Source organism: Crocuta crocuta, unplaced genomic scaffold, assembly GCF_008692635.1.
Source record: "Crocuta crocuta isolate KB4526 unplaced genomic scaffold, BGI_CrCroc_1.0 scaffold427, whole genome shotgun sequence".
In the NCBI taxonomy this organism is placed as follows: domain Eukaryota; kingdom Metazoa; phylum Chordata; class Mammalia; order Carnivora; family Hyaenidae; genus Crocuta; species Crocuta crocuta.
Window position 1 is genome coordinate 4,417,396 of NW_027533273.1, and position 18,325 is coordinate 4,435,720.

Here is an 18,325-nt window from a genome sequence, read left to right on the forward strand (position 1 = left end):
CATTCTGATGGCTTGTAATAGATGAGGTGAAGACATTGGACCTTCCTTGGCATAGCTCTGAAGAAGGGGTCAGGAGGCTCAGAGAGGATTTACTACATAAAACCTGAGACTCTACCATGTGATTAAATTCCCTGGGAGAGCTCACTTTCTTCAATGTGGCAGTAGGAAATGGACCCATGAAGGGGCCCAAGAGTTGTCGAGATGTTTTATGGTGCTACCCCCTGTTGGCAGGAGTTGCCATGAATATACTGCCATGGAACAGAGTTCCCTGATGTACTGGAGTCCCAGAATTGCAAAGCCCACAAAGCAGAACTTGACAATGAGAGGCAAATTTGACATAATTATTCTAATGTGCAGCAAGGCTGGAGTAGCATTTGGGGTACCTTGACCAGCCGCAGTCTATGGTAATAGGTAATAGAGCATGGTGTTCCAAGGGGAAAGCTGGGCAGTTTGACTAGAATGTTGTTTGATTTGTATAATAAAAAATAAGCATACACACAGATACACACAAGAGCTGGTGAGCAGCAGAAGGCTGACATCAACCACAGTAGAGAATTAGAAACAGTTTTCCTATCTCTTTTCCAGAGTAAGCCAGTTCACAGACCCAGAGATCTATAACCAATGTGTACATTAGCCAAGCCCTAAAATCCCTTTGCTCTGTGGTCACTTGCTTCCTAGAATAGGGTCCATTTAGCCCTGCTCACATTGTAGTAAATCCCAGCCATGGGTACTGGTCATGAGGCAGACAGAAGAGCAGGCTAGCTCTCCTTGAGGAAAAATTCTACATACTAGCATAGGTATATGCAGAAAATAGACCTCTCCTACCTCCTGGAAAGAGACTTGTGGCCATTTGCCTGGGTAACTTAGCTTCTGAGAAAGGGGAACATCCAGAAATTTCAAGAACTATTAACTATAGGGTGTGAGATAACACTACTACTAAAGAATCTAAAACATGCCACCATGATATTTTGGTTAGAGCGAGGACTTACTTAGCCTAAGTCACAGTGGTCCTAATGAGCCCAGTGACTCACACTGTGTTATTTACTCAGTCACTAAATGTATAATTCTGTTAGATACACTCACTAGCCAGCTGGACCCTCACATTTACTTGCTGACTTGTGGAATAGGAGCCATTGCAGTAATAAGGGCCAAATGTACCCCTTGCAGTGCCCCCTTTTCTACCAAAATAATAAACTGGAAACCATATTATATTCCTGAAGGAACTGAGGATATTAATTCCACAACCAAAGATTTGAAAGAAACAGGGACAGTGGTTTGTATCATATCTCCCAATTAACCTAACTGGCCTCTGCAGGATCCAGATGTATCATGTTTGATGACCACAGACTACTATAAAATTAACCAAGCAGTAGCCTCAATGCCAACTTGTGGGCTAGATGTAATATCACCATTAAAGCAGGTCAAAATGGACTCTGGTGCTTAGTATGCTACTACTGAGTTGATGAGTGCTTTTTACCTTTCGATACCCATTAGAGATAGAAGATAAAGTAATTTTGACTTACAGGACACCTTCACCATAATAGCTTTAGGGCTTGTTAATTCTTCTGTCGTAATCTAGTCCCCAGAGAACTTGACATTCTATAGAACAACACATCGGTCCATTATTTTGATGATTATCATACTAAATGCTTTGGGGACCAGGAAATGGCAATATCTGACATACTTTAATAAGGAGATACACACATGTTGGAAAATGAGATATAAACCCCAAATATACTTGGGGGCTGCCAAATCAGTGACATTTCTAGAGCTTCCAGTGGCTTGGGGCATTCCTGGACATGCCTGTAAAGAAGAAGTTGCTACATCTTGTATAACTACTACTACAAAAGCAACACAGTACCTGTTAGAATTCTTGAATTTTGACGCAGCACTTAGCACAATTGGAAAAACTCAAATTTATTTATCTGGCCACTAAAAAGGCTGCCAGAGGAAGAAGACCCCGTGGCATGTCCAGACTGCGGTACAAGCTGCCTACCACTTCAATAGCATGTTATACCAAACTGGGATAACATGTGGGATCCATGTGGATCAGGATGCTGGGCTAATTCCAGTATGAGATCTGCAGTACAGACCTATAGAGTTCTGAAGCAAGACCACCTCCTCTGCAGCAAAGAATTATTTTGTTTTTAAACAGCTCCTTGTGTGTAACTGAGTCCTGGCTGAAATGAACAATGACCTTGGAACACCCAGTAACTATGTGACCTGAGCTGTGCATCATGAGCTAAGATGACTATATCCACAGTGTTCTAAGGCTAGGATGGAATAGTAGTAATAGTAATTCTTAGCTCTTGATGTTGCCAAGAAATGAATTCCTTTCCCTTCCTTTTTCATTCTGATGGACTATTCCAGTGGTTCTCTATGGCCTGTCCAGAGATGTCTCATGTGACCAAGGAACTAGCTGTATCTTCGTGTGATGGTGTGGCTGGCTTGGTAACAGACACTCTTGTTTCTACTTTGCCTTCTTCTCTTCTTCATGTCCTTTGTCTCTGACACTCTGTACTGGGATTTCAGCCCTCAAGAAAGTATTAGCATGTACAGAAACCAGCTAGGTGAGACTGCTACATGGGTCCTGATCTGCCAAGAGGCAGTGGGTAGGAACTGGATTCTAAGCCAGGGTTAGGGCCCTAAGCATCAGGCATGCACTGAGCGCTATACAAATAGCTTGGACACAGACTCCAGACAAATCACAGGCAAGCAGGACCACCATAGCAGGCCAAGAATCGAGAGAAGAGAAACCCATCCTCTGCTGTCTCAGTAAGAGGTACACAAAGGAAGTCAGGTGCGAGGGAAGCAAGGAAGTCATGGGTCAACTATCATTTAAGACCCAAGCCAAATGCTGACACCTCCCCTAGGAAGCCCTTCCTTTTCCTCTCGGTCTCCTCCTCTTGGGCTGGAAGAGATGTCAGTTCTCTGTGATTCCTTCATGTAGCTGGATCTATACATTTGCCTCATGTAGGACTATTTTCCTGTCTGCATTGTATCACTCCACTGCTCAACCACAACGGTTCCCAATTTTACCCAGAGTAGAAGCCAGAGTCCTTCCAGAGGCCAACAGAGCACTTTGTAGTCTGTTCCCAAGCCCACCTCTGACCTCTCCACCTTGCCCACGCTGCTCCAGTCACATTTCCTAGTCTTCCATCACCGAGGCATATTCTTGCTTTAGGATTCCACCCCCGTACCCTCTGTCTGAAGGAGTCTCCCACTGGACATCTAACTCTCTCTCCTCCTCAAAGCTTTTGTTTCCATGTTACCTTCTCAGAGAGATTACCCTAACTACACAACTTAATGAGAATACCTGACCACCTTCATGCCCTCCCTCCATGGCATTCCCAATCCCTACTAGGAACAAGATGGCAGCCCCGCACCTCTCCTCTGAAGAAATGCTCACTGACTCTAAGGATGTTATAGGGCACAAACGTACTAACACCCAGTCCCTCAACCTCAGGAACAAACGCATCCTAAGACTGGAGGCAGCCATATCCACTCTTTAGGACAGCCCTTGCCCACATGGAGGGGAGTACTCTAAGATGCCATGTCTTATGTGGTCCCAGCATGCCTTCAGCCCATACCCTACCCCACCAAACTGCAATGACTTCTCAATACTTACAGACTTTGCATTCTTTGCATTTGACAGACTTTTGTCATTTGCTCTGGCAGGGAGCTACTTTGCTATAAGAGTGTTCACCTGTTGGGACTTCCCTCATGCACAAGAACTTGGGGAGTTGCAGCTACCTCTGGAGAGGAAAATTGGAAAGGGAAAGTCTCATCATCTGCCTTTCCTCCAGTCAGCATGTAAGTGGGGCTCATCTCTAGTGGTACTCATAGAACATTCCCATTAATGGTAATGGGCCCTCTGGATGTTTCAAAGGCAGAACCAGCCACTGGATTCAGGCTCCCCTCGGAGGGAGGGAAGGCATCTGAGCTCGCTGTCTGGGGTGCAGAAATCATTCCTCTTCGTTCTGCAACTCTCTCTCCTCCACCTTGCCTACACAACCAGAGAGTCGTTTACATACACATGCTCACTGTCTTATTAAAGCCGAAGGAAGCTGAGGCCTCAGTCTCTCTGCCTGTATCCAAAATGTGTTATTTGTGATTCAATTTCACATGGCCTGCAGAGGCAATAAAGGGCAAAGGGAATTACCCTGTAATGTATTCCAAAAGCACTGCCTGCACACCCACACTCCCAAGGATAACAATTTGCCAATATAACCTTTAATTAAATGAACAGAAATCATGCAGACCCCATGGTGTAGGAAGTCACTAAATAGAAGGAAATTATGTATGAGTTGCCCCCAGCCACTCATTTTAGCTTGAATAGGATCTGTCAGTAGAGGCTGTAAAGTGCTGTAAGATAAAAATAGGAGCCTAGCCTTTCCCTTGCATCTGCAGAGGCCATCTGCCCCATGAATGGAGGGGGCCTCTGGCCGCACTCACTGGGGTGGAGTGGTCCCATCTAAGGGGGTGCACAGGGAGAACAGAGCAGCTCCCAGGAAGCTGAGACACCCACAATCCCAGAGATGCTTCTCCAAGGCCTCCAAATCAATGAAACAACTTCCCAGCAAGACAACTCTTGCTCTCGTTGTCAAATATCAAGGGTAGCATTCCCTTTGTGGGAAAAAGCATTAGATTCTTGCAATCCTGCAATGACTGCCTACATGACAGTGTCACTTAGCTGGGGAGGACAATAGAGAAGCACAGGATCTCCCTGCCTTGTCTCTCTCACCTGTCCCCTCCTGCCAGGGCCACCGCCACTGCCCTACTTTCAGCCTACATTACCACCAGTGTAGGTGATTGCCAGACAGAACCTTAACCAGTCTTCCCCGTGCAGGTCACCTTCCACCCTCAGCTCACAAGCCTTCTGCTCCACACACATGCCAGAATGACCAGCCTAAAGATCCTATCTCGTGCCTGCTCAAAATTCTTCCAGCATCTTCCCTTCCTCAATGATAGGGCCCAACCTCTTAGCCTCATGTTCCAAATGCCCTTCACGTCGCCAATCTAACTGCCTTGACTCCCATGAGTATCCCGGGCCCAAGCCAAACCTGGACTCTTTCCTACTCTTATCAGCTATGTGTCTCTGTTCCCAATGTTCCCTCGGGATGTAATGTCCAGCCACCCCTGGCTCACCTTGCATTTCCATACTTGTAAATCTCACAAGCTCCTTATTCACTAGCCCCAATCCCTCTACCTCCATGAAGCCTTCCGCCCAGCCCCAGGATTAGTCTCATCCTTCTTTGTTATGGCTTCTCTCACACTCTATCCTGCAATATAGTTATTTTCTTCTCCTAGTCTGGAAGGTAAAGTCCCATGAGGTCAAGAAAAGAATCCCCCATCAAGCATGAGGCAGAGGGGTAGGGGCAAGAATTCTAAGGAGAGGATACCAGGACTGAGGCTTTGAGGAATGGAAAGCGTACAAGATATTCAAGAGAGGTGAAAAGGGGGTGGAATTTAACAACTAGAGTTTATCAGCTCAGGGCTACTTGGTCAGTCATCGAAATTCTTCTGGGAAGTTCTCTGAGGCTTATGAGAAACAGAAGGAGATTCAGTCTAAAGGGATATGAAAAGGTAATCAAGGTAGACACTACCTGATCCTTGTATTCCACTTTCACTCTGGCCTCCTACAACAAGCTGGGCCACAATGTCCTCTGGCTTCACGGACATTAGAACCACACAGCTCAAAGTTTCATAGGCAGTACTCCCGTCTCACTGATCGGACTACAACGAGATTACATGTGAAGCTTCTGAATGCTCTCTAGTGGCCAATGGCCTGGTAGGTAGGAGTTGTGCTCAAAACCCCTCTCTGGACTGACTCACTCTTCATGGGCTTCCCATAGAGACTGAGATGCTATCATGTCTCCACTCTGCTCCAGAAGAGGTTGGAGGAAATTTCTTTTGATGTATCCTGCTTCCTAACATTTTTCCCAACTCCTACTAGGTCCCAATTCCCACTAGGTCTTCATTGTCAATTAGTAAACATATATAAACACTGTTTTTTTTGACAGGTACTTTTCAAGACATCAAAGATTATAAAACATGCAGAAAGTGGGCGGCCAGGCCATGCAGGACAAGAACTGCCATGCAGGACAAAGTTGATAGTTCAGGGTGGGAGAAGCAGCTCCTACGTACCCAGTAGAGTAAGTCAGGGTGTGCTTAGCTCAAGCAGATTGTTGAAAAGCAAGTGCTGTCTGAGTGCAAATACCATTCTCCAGTCTCTGAAATTTTCCCATGAAAAAACAGACCTGAAATCCTCCACCAGTCCTTCTCCATCTAAAGTTGTACAGACCTGAAGAGAATACCAGAGGAGACTCAGCAACTAATTTACACACAGTAGGAGTTCTCACTCAGCTCACTCTGCCTATGTGTTGAGTTTCTTGAAAAGGGCCCAGACCTATCAGGTTGGGGGTTATACTACCCTCTTTGTACTTACCCTACAAGAGAAAAGCAACCCAGAAGCCTGGCACCCCAGAGGTTTTCATAGCAGACTCGGCAGAACTCAGTTGACCCTGGCCCCGTGAACTGTCCTCAGAGCTGCAAAGCTTGCCAGAGCCCTCCCTGACCTTTCCTGCAAAGTGCATTTCATTACTAGCTGGAAGAGAAACAAAAACAAAAACAGAAGGAAAATAAAGTTGGAAAAAAGGACAATCCTATGAAAGCAATAGGCTTTTTTCCCCTCTTTTTTAGTGTCCAGGTAGTGGCCCTGCTAAGAGAAAATGATTCTGGATGAAAAAAAAATCAATTCAAATTATAATTATGAAAAAATTGAGAAAATATTTGAAGTACTCTACCCATGTCAGTGACAAATAGTTCTTCACTTACTCAGTTAAGTAATGGATCCTTCTAAGCCCCTATTGATGTTAATGTACTATGACTGCTCAGCAAGACCCAAGGTCAAGAATATGTTAAGCATGGGTGACCCAGGAAAGGCTTGGCCCAAGAGACAACATGTGAGGCATGGCACAGAGATGGGTTTTAAACTTTAAGTTTCAAATCTTCTTTTTCTCATTATAAAGTAAATACTTATTCATTACAGAAAAATTGGCCAATGTTATACATATAAACAAAAAGAAAACATTACTAAGATTTCCATTACCTGGAAGGAGCTCAAATTTAAGCATTTACATTATGTTAGGCACCATCTTGGATGGATTATGCACACTGCCTCATTCTTCTGGCACTACCGTTCTAAGTTTATGACATTAAGGATCAGAGAGATTAATTCATCTACTAGAGGTCACCCAGCTATTAAGTGGCAGAATAAAAGAATGAGCCTATCTCAGTTAAATTCTAAGTTCTTTACTCCTCTTTTTATACAACCTCTCCTTCTTAAACATTAAGTAGTGCTCATTCAAAGGCTCTGACTACTCTAGCATATTGGACAAACCCTACCTTAAACCTGCTGAGGGAGACCCAGATGCCTCTTCCTTGGCTACCAGGTTCTTTGCCACCAGAGACACCCCAGGAAACAACAGTGGTAGCCCACAGTGCACCTGCTCTCACGGCCAACCTCACCGGTGCGACAGGCTAGAGACCAGGTATGGAAAAGCAGGGCAAGAAGTTCCATGGCTGACCTTCCCTCTTACACATCCCAGCAGCCCCTGGGGTCCCACAGACTGGGTGATGGTGGCCACCTGGTTTAAAAACTGAGGACAAAGAGACAGGCAGATTACTGGAGGCAGGCCCAGTATCTATTCTTAAAGGTTTGTTCCAGGTAACTATCCAGTTTTGGGCCGGGCAAATGGGCTTCTTTTGTGTTTGTTTTTGGTTTTGTCTCAATCCATTTCTTCCCACTTAGTGGAAGATGCTGGACGGAGGGAACCAATCACTTCTACAGATTCCAGATTACCACCTTCTTATTGCCAATTAAATAAATTACACTCACAAATCCAAACAAATCCCGCAAATAAGCAAATCAAATCATCATTTCAAAACACTGGCTGTAGCCAACCCTACTGGGACCTGCTGGCTCCCAGGAAATGTGTCATGAGGCACAAAGAGGGGAGGTGATTGGCCTAGGCCATCCAGCTAGCACATGGCCAAGGCCAGACGTGAGTCCAGGTTGCGTGTCCTGGAGTCTATACTATTAACCACCACATCATACAGCCTTCTAAAGATAAGTCAGCAAAACTCAGAGTATTGAAAAAAAAAAAAGTATATATGAGGGAAGAGTTGGAAAAAATGGCAGGGTCAGTAGGAAGAAAAAGCAGTTTTTGTCCCTGGGGTGTAAGATCTAAAATTAAGGCTCAATATTAGATGCTTTTTCTCTAACCAAACAGCCCTCTTCATCAGCCAGACCACCTGCAGTTCCTGCTTATCGCTGACTGGTAGGTTTCAGTTTTGTGCCAGCCCACAAACTATTCAAACAAGTAAACTGCATCCTCGCAAAAGAGCCAGGGGCACCCCACCTTCTGAGACAACAAAGTCTGTCTCCCCCAGCCCTGGTGGCTCCCTCTGTTTCTGATTGCAACCCCTGTGTGGCCCTGAGTGGTGTACAGTGTCCTCCTTACCAAGATGTCAGTACATGTGACTGTGAGCTGTCAACCTCATTCATCTCGTGTCAGGTATTGTGTGTTTGGCCATCCCCATAACCCTAGGCAGGCATCTCACCCTCACCACAGGCCTGAAGAAGAGGTGATTATAACAGTCATGAAGATTAATTAACTAGATCTATGATGGTCTTAGTACACCTTGGCCGCAGACAACCTGAATGTTGTTCGTGCCATCAGGCAGCCTGTTGATGTAGGAAAGACCAAAAAATAAAGTCTGCACCTCCTAGTAACTTGTAGGAAGCTCCTGCCAATATGGTTCCAAATGTCCAAATCCCCTGGCACACCAAAGGTAGCAGTCACCAGGTTGATGGCTGCCAGTGGAGCCCGGGCACGAGGCCCTTAACAGACGTTTATTGAATTAACACAATAAAACACTTTAATACTATGGTTAGTAACTGTTTTGTGATTAAGTTCTTTGCAAATATCCCATGGCCATTAAAGTGGTTATGGGGGAAATTACTTATAACAAAAGGCAAGAAGTGAAATTGTACGTGCAATAGAGTTTCCACTAGAATTTTTAAAAAGCTAAATGCATGACAAAAATGACCAGAAGGCCATAGACCAAAATAATTATAGCAGTTGTGTTAGCAGGCTGAGGTTATTTTAAATGTTTCTTGTTCTTGCTATTTCCCAAAATTTCCAAAATGTGGTATATCACTTTCAAAATAGAAAATGTGGTCAATAGTATTTTAAAGTAAGTTCCTCTTAGGCTGGAATTGTTGTAACAACTTTTTACATCACATTACCCTAGTGTAATGTTAGCCTTTAGCAAGTACTTAGGAAATATCTACTAGGGTAACAGGCAGAGAGAGAAAGAGAGAGGGAACACTGTGATATACTGTGGAAAGGATGGTGAGGTAAGAGCCCAGAGCCCAGAGGTAAGGGCTATAATCTGAGCTGTCAGCAGCTACTTCTGTAACTAGAGGAAAGCACCACATTTATCAGCACCTCGTTTTCTTCATTTACAGAATGAGAATAATATCCACAAGGGTCCCACATCATTATTCTAGGGCAAAAGTCATCAAAGGAGCCAGATGCTTCTGGAATTTTCTTGGCAGGGTCAGCAGCCACTCTGCTTCTCATCCATCCCAGCTCCCCATCTCCAAACCCAGGGCAGGCCAAATGTCTTAAATGTTCCACCCTCCCCCAAGTCTGTTCCTCTGCCAGGTATGCACAGGCTGTGCCAGTGAGTTACAGGAGGTCCCTGGCAGCATGTTACCGGCTCTGCTGACCCATACAACCAAAGCCTTAGACCAAAACAAGCCCCTGTCCAGAGTTGGATGTGTTCCACAGCTATGCATCTCTTTCCCATCTGGGGTTATGGTAAGAGTTGCCTTATTGACATTAAATGAAATTTAAAAGACTAGTATCTCAGCAATAGTAAAGTTAAAGTGAAGGGGGGAAAAGACAGAGAAAGAGAAAGTGTTGGCAGAGTTTTCAAATATGTCATGTTTTAGGTATACCTTCCCAGAAATTGGAAATTAATCTTTTCCTCCTCTTTTTTTTTTTTTTTCTTTTTGGAGAAGCAATGGTTTATTCCATTGAGCCTCCAACTGGCTGAGGTCAAAGAGGCTGCTCTGGTTTGAATTACCATTTTAGCTTCTCTAGTCCTTTATCATATTTGAAAATCTCAGTTTGAGCACAGGTTCATTGATCGGTGTCAAATGCACATTTTCCATTCTGCTCTACTGGCTCCTTTTTTCTTAAAATAGTGTCTTCTCCCTCCATTCAACCCAACCCAGACACCAAGACTGACTTTAGCATGCACTGACCTTCAGATGCATCAGATCCATCATCAGAGAAATTATCCATCTGTGGTTTGTAGATTATCATATGAAGGTTAAGAAGAGTAAACCAGGTTGGGAGGAATGTCCAGGTCAAATGTTACCTTGGACAAGTCATATTCTTCTCTATGCCTGCTTCTTATAGCTAAAGCACAGGCATGAGACTGAATCAGTTATCTTTAGGAGTCTGGGGGTGGAGATGGGGGGACACGGGTCCCTAGGAGTTTTATCAGGATCACATGGAATATTTTTTTAAAATTTTTAATGATTATTTATTTTTGAGAGAGAGACAGAGTGAGAATGGGGGAGGGTCAGAGAGAGATGGAAACACAGAATCTTAAGCAGGCTCCAGGCTCCGAACTGTCAGCACAGAGCCTGACTCCAGGCTTCAACCCATGAACCATGAGATCATGACCTGAGCTAAAGTCTGGCACTTAACCGACTGAGCCACTTAGGCACTCCTCACATGGAATATTTTCATTTGTTTCTCAATCTATTTACCCTACAATCCCAAGTCTTAAAATGCATCTCCTTAAGTAGGGTTGAGAGCCCCTATGAGAATCATTGGCCTAGTGATTCCCTTTTACTTTTAGGTGTGACCCTTGAAATGGGACTAACATTTATAGGATATAGTCTATAAGGAACATCACCACATGATGACAAAGCCTCTACCTAGGGAGAGTGGTTTTAAAAGGAGCATTGACCTATATAATCCTTAAGACACCTAAAACCTAAAGTTATTTCTTTTTTTCGTTAATTTTTTTTAATGTTTTTTGTTTATTTCAGAGAGAGAGAGAGACAGCATGAGCAGGGGCAAGTCTTAGAGAGAGGGATACACAGAATCTGAAACAGGTTCCAGGCTCTAAGCTAACGGTCAGCACAGAGCCCAATGCGAGGCTCAAACCCATGAACCGTGAGATAATGACCTGAGCCAAAGTGGAATGCTTAACCAAGTGAGCCACTCAGGTGCCCCAAGCTAAAGTTATTTCTAATGACATTGACCAAAGTCATTTAAATTCAAGAAGGGTACTTACCCACAGTTCATTATTAGAGGCAGTATATGTGTTAGAAAATCTTCCTGACTGTGTTTATATCATATATAATACATGCCAAATACACAGATATTTAAGTCAATAAGAAGAATGCCCAGGAAGAAAATACTCAAACTCAGAATTAATGAGACACAGTAAAAGTATTTCAAATATCAGCGCAAACCATAAGAGTAAGGGAATAATCCATGATTATCCAAGCACCTACCACACAGAATGACTTGTGCTAGTCTAGAAAGGACACAGATCACTCATGCTCCAGACTATGCCCCCAAATGCCCTTTCATGTTTTCAAAGAAGTCTACACACATGTAAAAAAAAAAATGGACCGATGTAAGGCAGCATTTGCTACACCCAGGATAGACTATAAGCATAATGGGGATCCAGAGGGAGATGGTCAAAGTAAAGCCTTCTGGAGACAAAGAATTTGACCTCACTTGAAAACCTGAATAGGGTCAGAAAGAAAGAAGAAAACAGCTGCTCCTTGGGTGAACGAGAAGCATGGAAAATCAGACTTTATGACAGAGAAGAAAGAGATTGCTCAGAAAGGGCTGAAGTCCTCCATTTTGAATGTGGTAGCACATAGCATTCATTATTCCCTTTCAACAATAACTCTGAATCAAGACACAAACACAAATTCCACTTCTGATGCATCAAGAAGACAAGACAATATGAACACACAATAAAAAGGGAGACCAGGAAAAGAGAGAGGATGCACTTGGGCTGCCTGCTAAGAGGAGAAAGGTACACTTGAAGGTGAGGAGAACACCAAGAAGTAACGAATCAAAATCCCTTGTTTTGAATAATACAATGGAAACGGGCTGCAAAATGCGGTCAGCTTGAGCATCTCCAGACCAAGTTTTATTCTAAGAAGTGGATGAGAATGGGTTGAATAAGAAGCCACTAGGACATGTCATGCGTGCAAAATGCAGCCCTTCCACCTGACGGGAGAGGACAGAGATTTAGCGTGTGATGGGCTCTGCAATTGCTGGCTCCATTGGCTGGTCAGAGGTGAAGGCTAAAAGGCCTCACACAGAACACTGGAGTGAAGGAAAATCCCTCCATGAATACTGATCTCTGCCATATACAAACCTCCTATGAATTATAAATAGCTGGTCTGGAACAGCAAAAACAAAAATCATGTAAGACAAAACTAAGTCATCAAAAAGAAACCAGCAGACACTCTATGAAAAATATTACATAAAAAGTAAGGAAAAGAACAGGAAAAATAATGGCAAAGGGTAGTTGCCAGAAAAATATTGCCATGGGGCAGAAACAAAAAAAATGACTAAATATTTTGCCACAGATTTTTAAAAAAATTAATGAAGCAAATAGACACACACTACAGCAGGTATGTAAGAGCTCATGAAAAATGTGGTAAGATACATACTTTGAAGCATCAGCTAGCTGAAATCTGAAAAGTGGAATTTTTTTTTAACTGATAAAAATAAAGGGAAAATTGAAAGCAGCACAAGGTAAACAAAACACTCGTAAGAACACAGAAAGGAATAAAAAGGGAAGGATAGCTATATGGGGAGGTAAAGAGATAAAAATATACAAAAAATTTAAAGAGATTAAAGAGAAAATGACAAAAAGGGAAGGTTGGTAGAGGACAGAAAAGATTATTTCAAACCCAATTCAATAAATCTTCCCAGTCACAGAAGACTTGGATACATTGAAGGTCAAAGAATAACGAGGGAAGAAATTGACAAAGTGATCTGGAACATTTAAGACTTTAAAGAAAGAATCTTTGGGCAGCCAGGCACCCCACACTGATGATGGGGGTAAAAAGGCCCTGGCCTCAGACTTTAACACTGTATCATTTACTGTCAGAAGATGGCAGATTGACAGCTTTGTAGTCAGTCCTCAAGAGCACAAAGTGTGACAGAAGTTTTATACCCAAAAAAACTATCATTCGTTACAATGATAACAAACTAACATTGTTGAACGTGCATGAATTTAAAGTGTTTTGCTCCTACATGAATTTAAAGTGTTTTGTTCCTATGAGCCTATCCTGAAGAAACTATTAGAGAACTTTCCAGCCCTCCAAGAGATAAGTGGAAAATAATACCAAAAGCCTAGGGAGGAACACTGAATCTATTTAAATATAGGTGTAGGACTCCAATAAGTCCAGGATTTATGATCAAGAAATGGGTGATAAACGTTATAAACCCTGACAGCATAGATCTGATCTCACAGAAGAGGAAGGAGGAAGAACCTATAGTGTTCATTGTCTTCTAGAGCTGGAAGGTAAAGATATTAAAATCTAATAAACATATTCATTTAACAGTAGAAAGGTAAATCCTAAGAAAAATAGCATAATCATAAAATAGAGTGAAGGATGAGAGGAAAAGGAAGAAGAATGTACTAGCAGAAGGTCAATCCAACAGCCTTCCTGCCCATTTGCTGTCAAGTCTATGTCATATAATAACCTCTCACCTTGCTGCCTGCTGCCCCAGACACTCAAACATTTACCTACCCACTCACTCATTCAACAAATATTCACTAAGTCCCTAGCGTGTGTCAGTGCTGAGGATAAGGCAATGAGCCAAAGGGACGAGATTCCTGTCCTCTGCAGGAATATAGCTCTGCAATAAAACACCAAATCGTGGTGAGTACTATGAAGAAAAATTAAGCAGAGTGAGGACTGAGAGTAAGGAGAAGCTATGGGAGGTCAAAAATAAAGGGCAAGTGAGCCTTCCATGAAGATGAACCATCAAGGGCAAACATCTAGGGGCAGATAAGGTTGTAGCAAATGCCTGAGCCAGTCAGGCCTAGGATTTAGGTATCTGGGTTTTCCTGCCCACAATTAGGCGGTGTTTTTTTTTTTTTTAATTTTTTTTTAATGTTTTATTTATTTCTAGGAGAGAGAGAGAGACGGCGTGAGCAGGGGAGGGGCAGAGAGAGAGGGAGTCACAGACTGAAACAGGCTCCAGGCTCTGAGCTGGCAGTCAGCAAAGAGCCCGACGCGGGGCCCCGAAACCACGAACCGTGAGATCATGACCTAAGCGAAAGTCGGACGCTCAACCGACTAAGCCACCCAGGCGCCCCAATTAGGCGGTGTTTTACTTGCCTCTGTAGATGAAGTCCTCCAGTCCCTCCACACACATGCATGCACAAATGTACACACATGTGCGCACATGCACACATACACACACACACACGTCCTCTACAGTGGAAATGTGCCCTTGCTTCCCACAGTTTCCGAGTCCCCTTACCTTCTGTCTCATCATCTCTGCTCAACCTCTCTGAGCAGCTCACAGACTCACCAGCCCTTGTTCTTTGGCCTCTACCTATGAGCACTGGAAAAGCTAGAATCTGGGCTGAAGATCAGGTAAAATCAAGCTCATATGGCAGAGTCAGATTGTTAAGGAAAACATGGGCACCTTTCACCAAATTGGCTACAGAGTATTTTCTAAGCAAACTGAAAAACTAAATCTTGCAGTCTGCTGGAGCTGTTTGAAGCCTCAGAATTGAAGATACCAATTAAAAGGAAATGGTTGGCTGTTATTGATCTTATGTTAGCTCAGCTGGCTGGCAGAGGAAAGGGAAGAAGTTCAAACACAATACAGAAAGCTCTCTTACCCATTCTCCAGTGGCAGTCAATTCGGTGCCTATTCCCTAGGTACCTACTAGCACCCAGCAGCCTGGCTGGAGCTTCAGATGGTATAAGTGAGGCCACCAAGTGTCCGGCTCTGTGCCAGGTATTTAATGTATGCCTTCCTGCCGAGCCTTTACAAATCCCAGGCACAGGTAATAACAATAATGCAGGTAAGAAAATGGAAGTTCAGAAGATTAATGTCAAAAAATGTATAAACCTTGCAGCCAAGCTCCCATAATGAAATGTCTATTACAAAGTGGGTGCCAGCACCAAAAAGAATAAAATATTTAGGAATAAACTTAACCATGAAGGTGAAAGACCTGTACTCTGAAAACTATAAGTCACGGAGGAGAGAAATTGAAGATGACACAAACAAATGGAAAGATATTCCACCCTCATGAATTAAAAGAACAAATATTATTAAAACGTCCATACTACCCAAAGCAATCTACAGACTTTAATGCAATTCTTATCAAAATACCAAGAATATTTTTCACAGAGCTAGAATTAATACTAAAATTTTTATGGAAACACAAAAGACCCTGAACAGCCAAAGCAATCTTGGAAAGTACAGGCTGGAAGTATCACAATCCCAGATTTTAAGATTTACTACAAAGTTGTAGTGACCAAAACAGAATAGTACCAGCACAAAAACAGACACATAACATCAATGGGACTGAATAGAGAGTCCAGTAATAAACCAATGTATATACAGTCAATTAATCTCTGACAAAGGAGGCAAGAATATACAATGGGGAAAAGATTGTGTCTTCAACAAATGGTGTTGGGAAAATGGAACAGCTACACACAAAAGAATGAAATTGGACCACTTTCTTACACAAAACATAAAAATAAACTCAAAATGGTTGAAAGACCTAGTGTGAGACCTGAAGCCATAAAACTCCTAAAAGAAGACAGAGGCAATCATTTCTTTGACATTGGCTATAGAAACAGCTTTCTAGATGTGTCTTTTCAGGAAAGGGAAATACACTGAAAATAAACTATTGGACTACATCAAAGTAAAACGGTTTTGCATAATGAAGGAAACAATCAACAAAACAATAAGGCAATACACTAAATGGGAGAAGATATTTATAAATGATATATTCAAGAAGGGGTTAATACCCAAAATGTATAAAAAACTTATACCACTCAACCCCCACCAAAATAATAACCCAATTACAAAATGGGCAGAGGGTGTGAAAAGACACTTTTCCAAACAAGACATCCGGATGGCCAACAGACACATGAGAAGATGTTCAACATCACCCGTCATCAGGGAAATACAAATCAGAACCACAGTGAGATACCACCTTACAAGTGTCAGAATGTCTAGAATCAAAAACACAAGAAATAAAAAGTGTTGGTGAGGATGTGGAGAAAAAGGAATCCTTGTGCACTGTTGGCAAGAGTGCAAACTGGTGCAGCCATTGTGGAAAACAGTATGAAGTTTCCTCAAAAAATTAAAAATAGAAATACCATACAATCCAGTAATTACACTACTGGGTATTTGCCCAAAGAATACAAAAACACGATTTCAAAAAGATATATGCACCCCTGTGTTTCCTGCAGCAAGATATGGAAGCAGCCAAAGTGTCTATCAACAGATGAATAAATAAAGAAGACATGGTATTTGAAATTCTGTCATTTGCAACAACACAGATGAACCACAAGGCATAATGCTAAGTGAAATAAGTCAGTCAGAGAAAGACAAACACAGTATGATTTCCACTCGCCTGTGGAATTTAAGAAATAAAACAAACAAAATGGGACAAACAACAACAACAAAAACCCAGACTCTTCAATACACATAACTGAAGACTGCCAGAAGGGAGGCGGGTGGGGAGACGGGGGAGACAGATGGACGGGACTAAGAGAGCACGCACCATGATAAGCACTGAGTAGTGTATAGAATCGCTGAAGCCTTACACTGTACACCCAAAACTAATAAAACACTGTATGCTAATTATACTCCAATCCAAAAAAAATGGTTTTCCCAGTTAAAAAAACAAAAACAAAAAAAAAACACCAAAGTGGGTGCCAACAGAAAGATGGAGGTCAACTCCACTTACTTTGGAATTCTGGGAAGCACAACCAGGGGAGGATGAGAGCAGAAAACACAATGCGTGTGGCCACCTGCTTTGCATGTATTCTGTGCTGATCAGCGGTGGAGATACCTGAAGGCACAGTTACAGCATAGGGATGCAAGAGCTCCGTCCAGACTCCTATCAGATAATTCTGATTCCAGCACAGTCCTACAAACCTCAGCCCCGGGGACGGTCACATCAGGCCTTCCTTAACCATGCTGGGGCCTGGGTCACATTGACAAAGGGCAATGGGAGCCATGATAGTTCCATGCCACAAGCCACCAACAGCGAGCTGACAGACCAGATTCTGCCATGGATTCTCTCCGCCTGGATCTTCTTTCTTTTTCAACTATCTGAGTCAGTCCAGCAACTTCTGCCCTAAAGATTATGAAGAGCCTCCATAAAATAAGGGGCACTTGGGTGGCTCAGTCGGTTGAGCATCCGACTTCGGCTCAGGTCATGATCTCATGATTCATGGGTTTGAGCCCTGCACAGGGCTCTGTGCTGACAGCTAGCTCAGGGCCTGGAGCCTGTTTCAGATTCTGCACTTCCCTCTCTCTCTGACCCTCCTCTGCTCATGCTGTCTCTCTCTCTCTCTCAGAAATAAATAAAACATTAAAAAAATTAAAAAATTGTATCAGGAGGTGCTGAGAGGTTTAGGGAAAGAAGACAGGTAGGGGAAATTGGGGGGTGGGGGCAGGGAAGAAGTGATACCACACTTTACCCCTAGTAAAGGAGAGAAAATAATTCCAAAGTCCTCTGCATTATAGGCAGAAGGCAGACAGAAAATGATAATAAATGCCAATCATGTAGGCCTGGTGAAAAACACTTTAAAAAAAAAAAAGGATCAATGCTTCGTTAAAAACATTTGTTCTCAGGGCAACTGAGGAACAAGAATGATGAGAACTGAAAATAGAATGGTTTTGAAAAGTAAAAATAACAGAAAAGGGCTGGTGAGAAGCCCTCATACCCAAGATAACCACGTGGAATTCAAACCGCTCCATGGAGAAAGGGAACAGCGGGCCTACATGTTTTGTTGGGGAGGAAGAGGAGGTTTGCAGAAACCTTGTGCGTCCTGATGACGGCTCTGGCTACAGTCACTGCCCACCTGTTATTACTCAGAAACTCAATCACTTATTTTGACTATTTATTGGTCGACTTGGACTGCAAGCAGAGGGCTTAATACCATCTGCAGTGGTATTTGAAAAGCTGCCGTCAGCAAACAGCCTGGTGGGCC

General features: G+C 43.0%; 1 protein-coding gene across 1 annotated transcript in view; it reads right to left on the reverse strand.

Moving 5' to 3' along the window:
* GPR39 (G protein-coupled receptor 39) overlaps positions 1 to 18,325 on the reverse strand; it is a 191,469-nt gene that overhangs the window by 145,659 nt on the left and 27,485 nt on the right. The window lies entirely within an intron of this gene.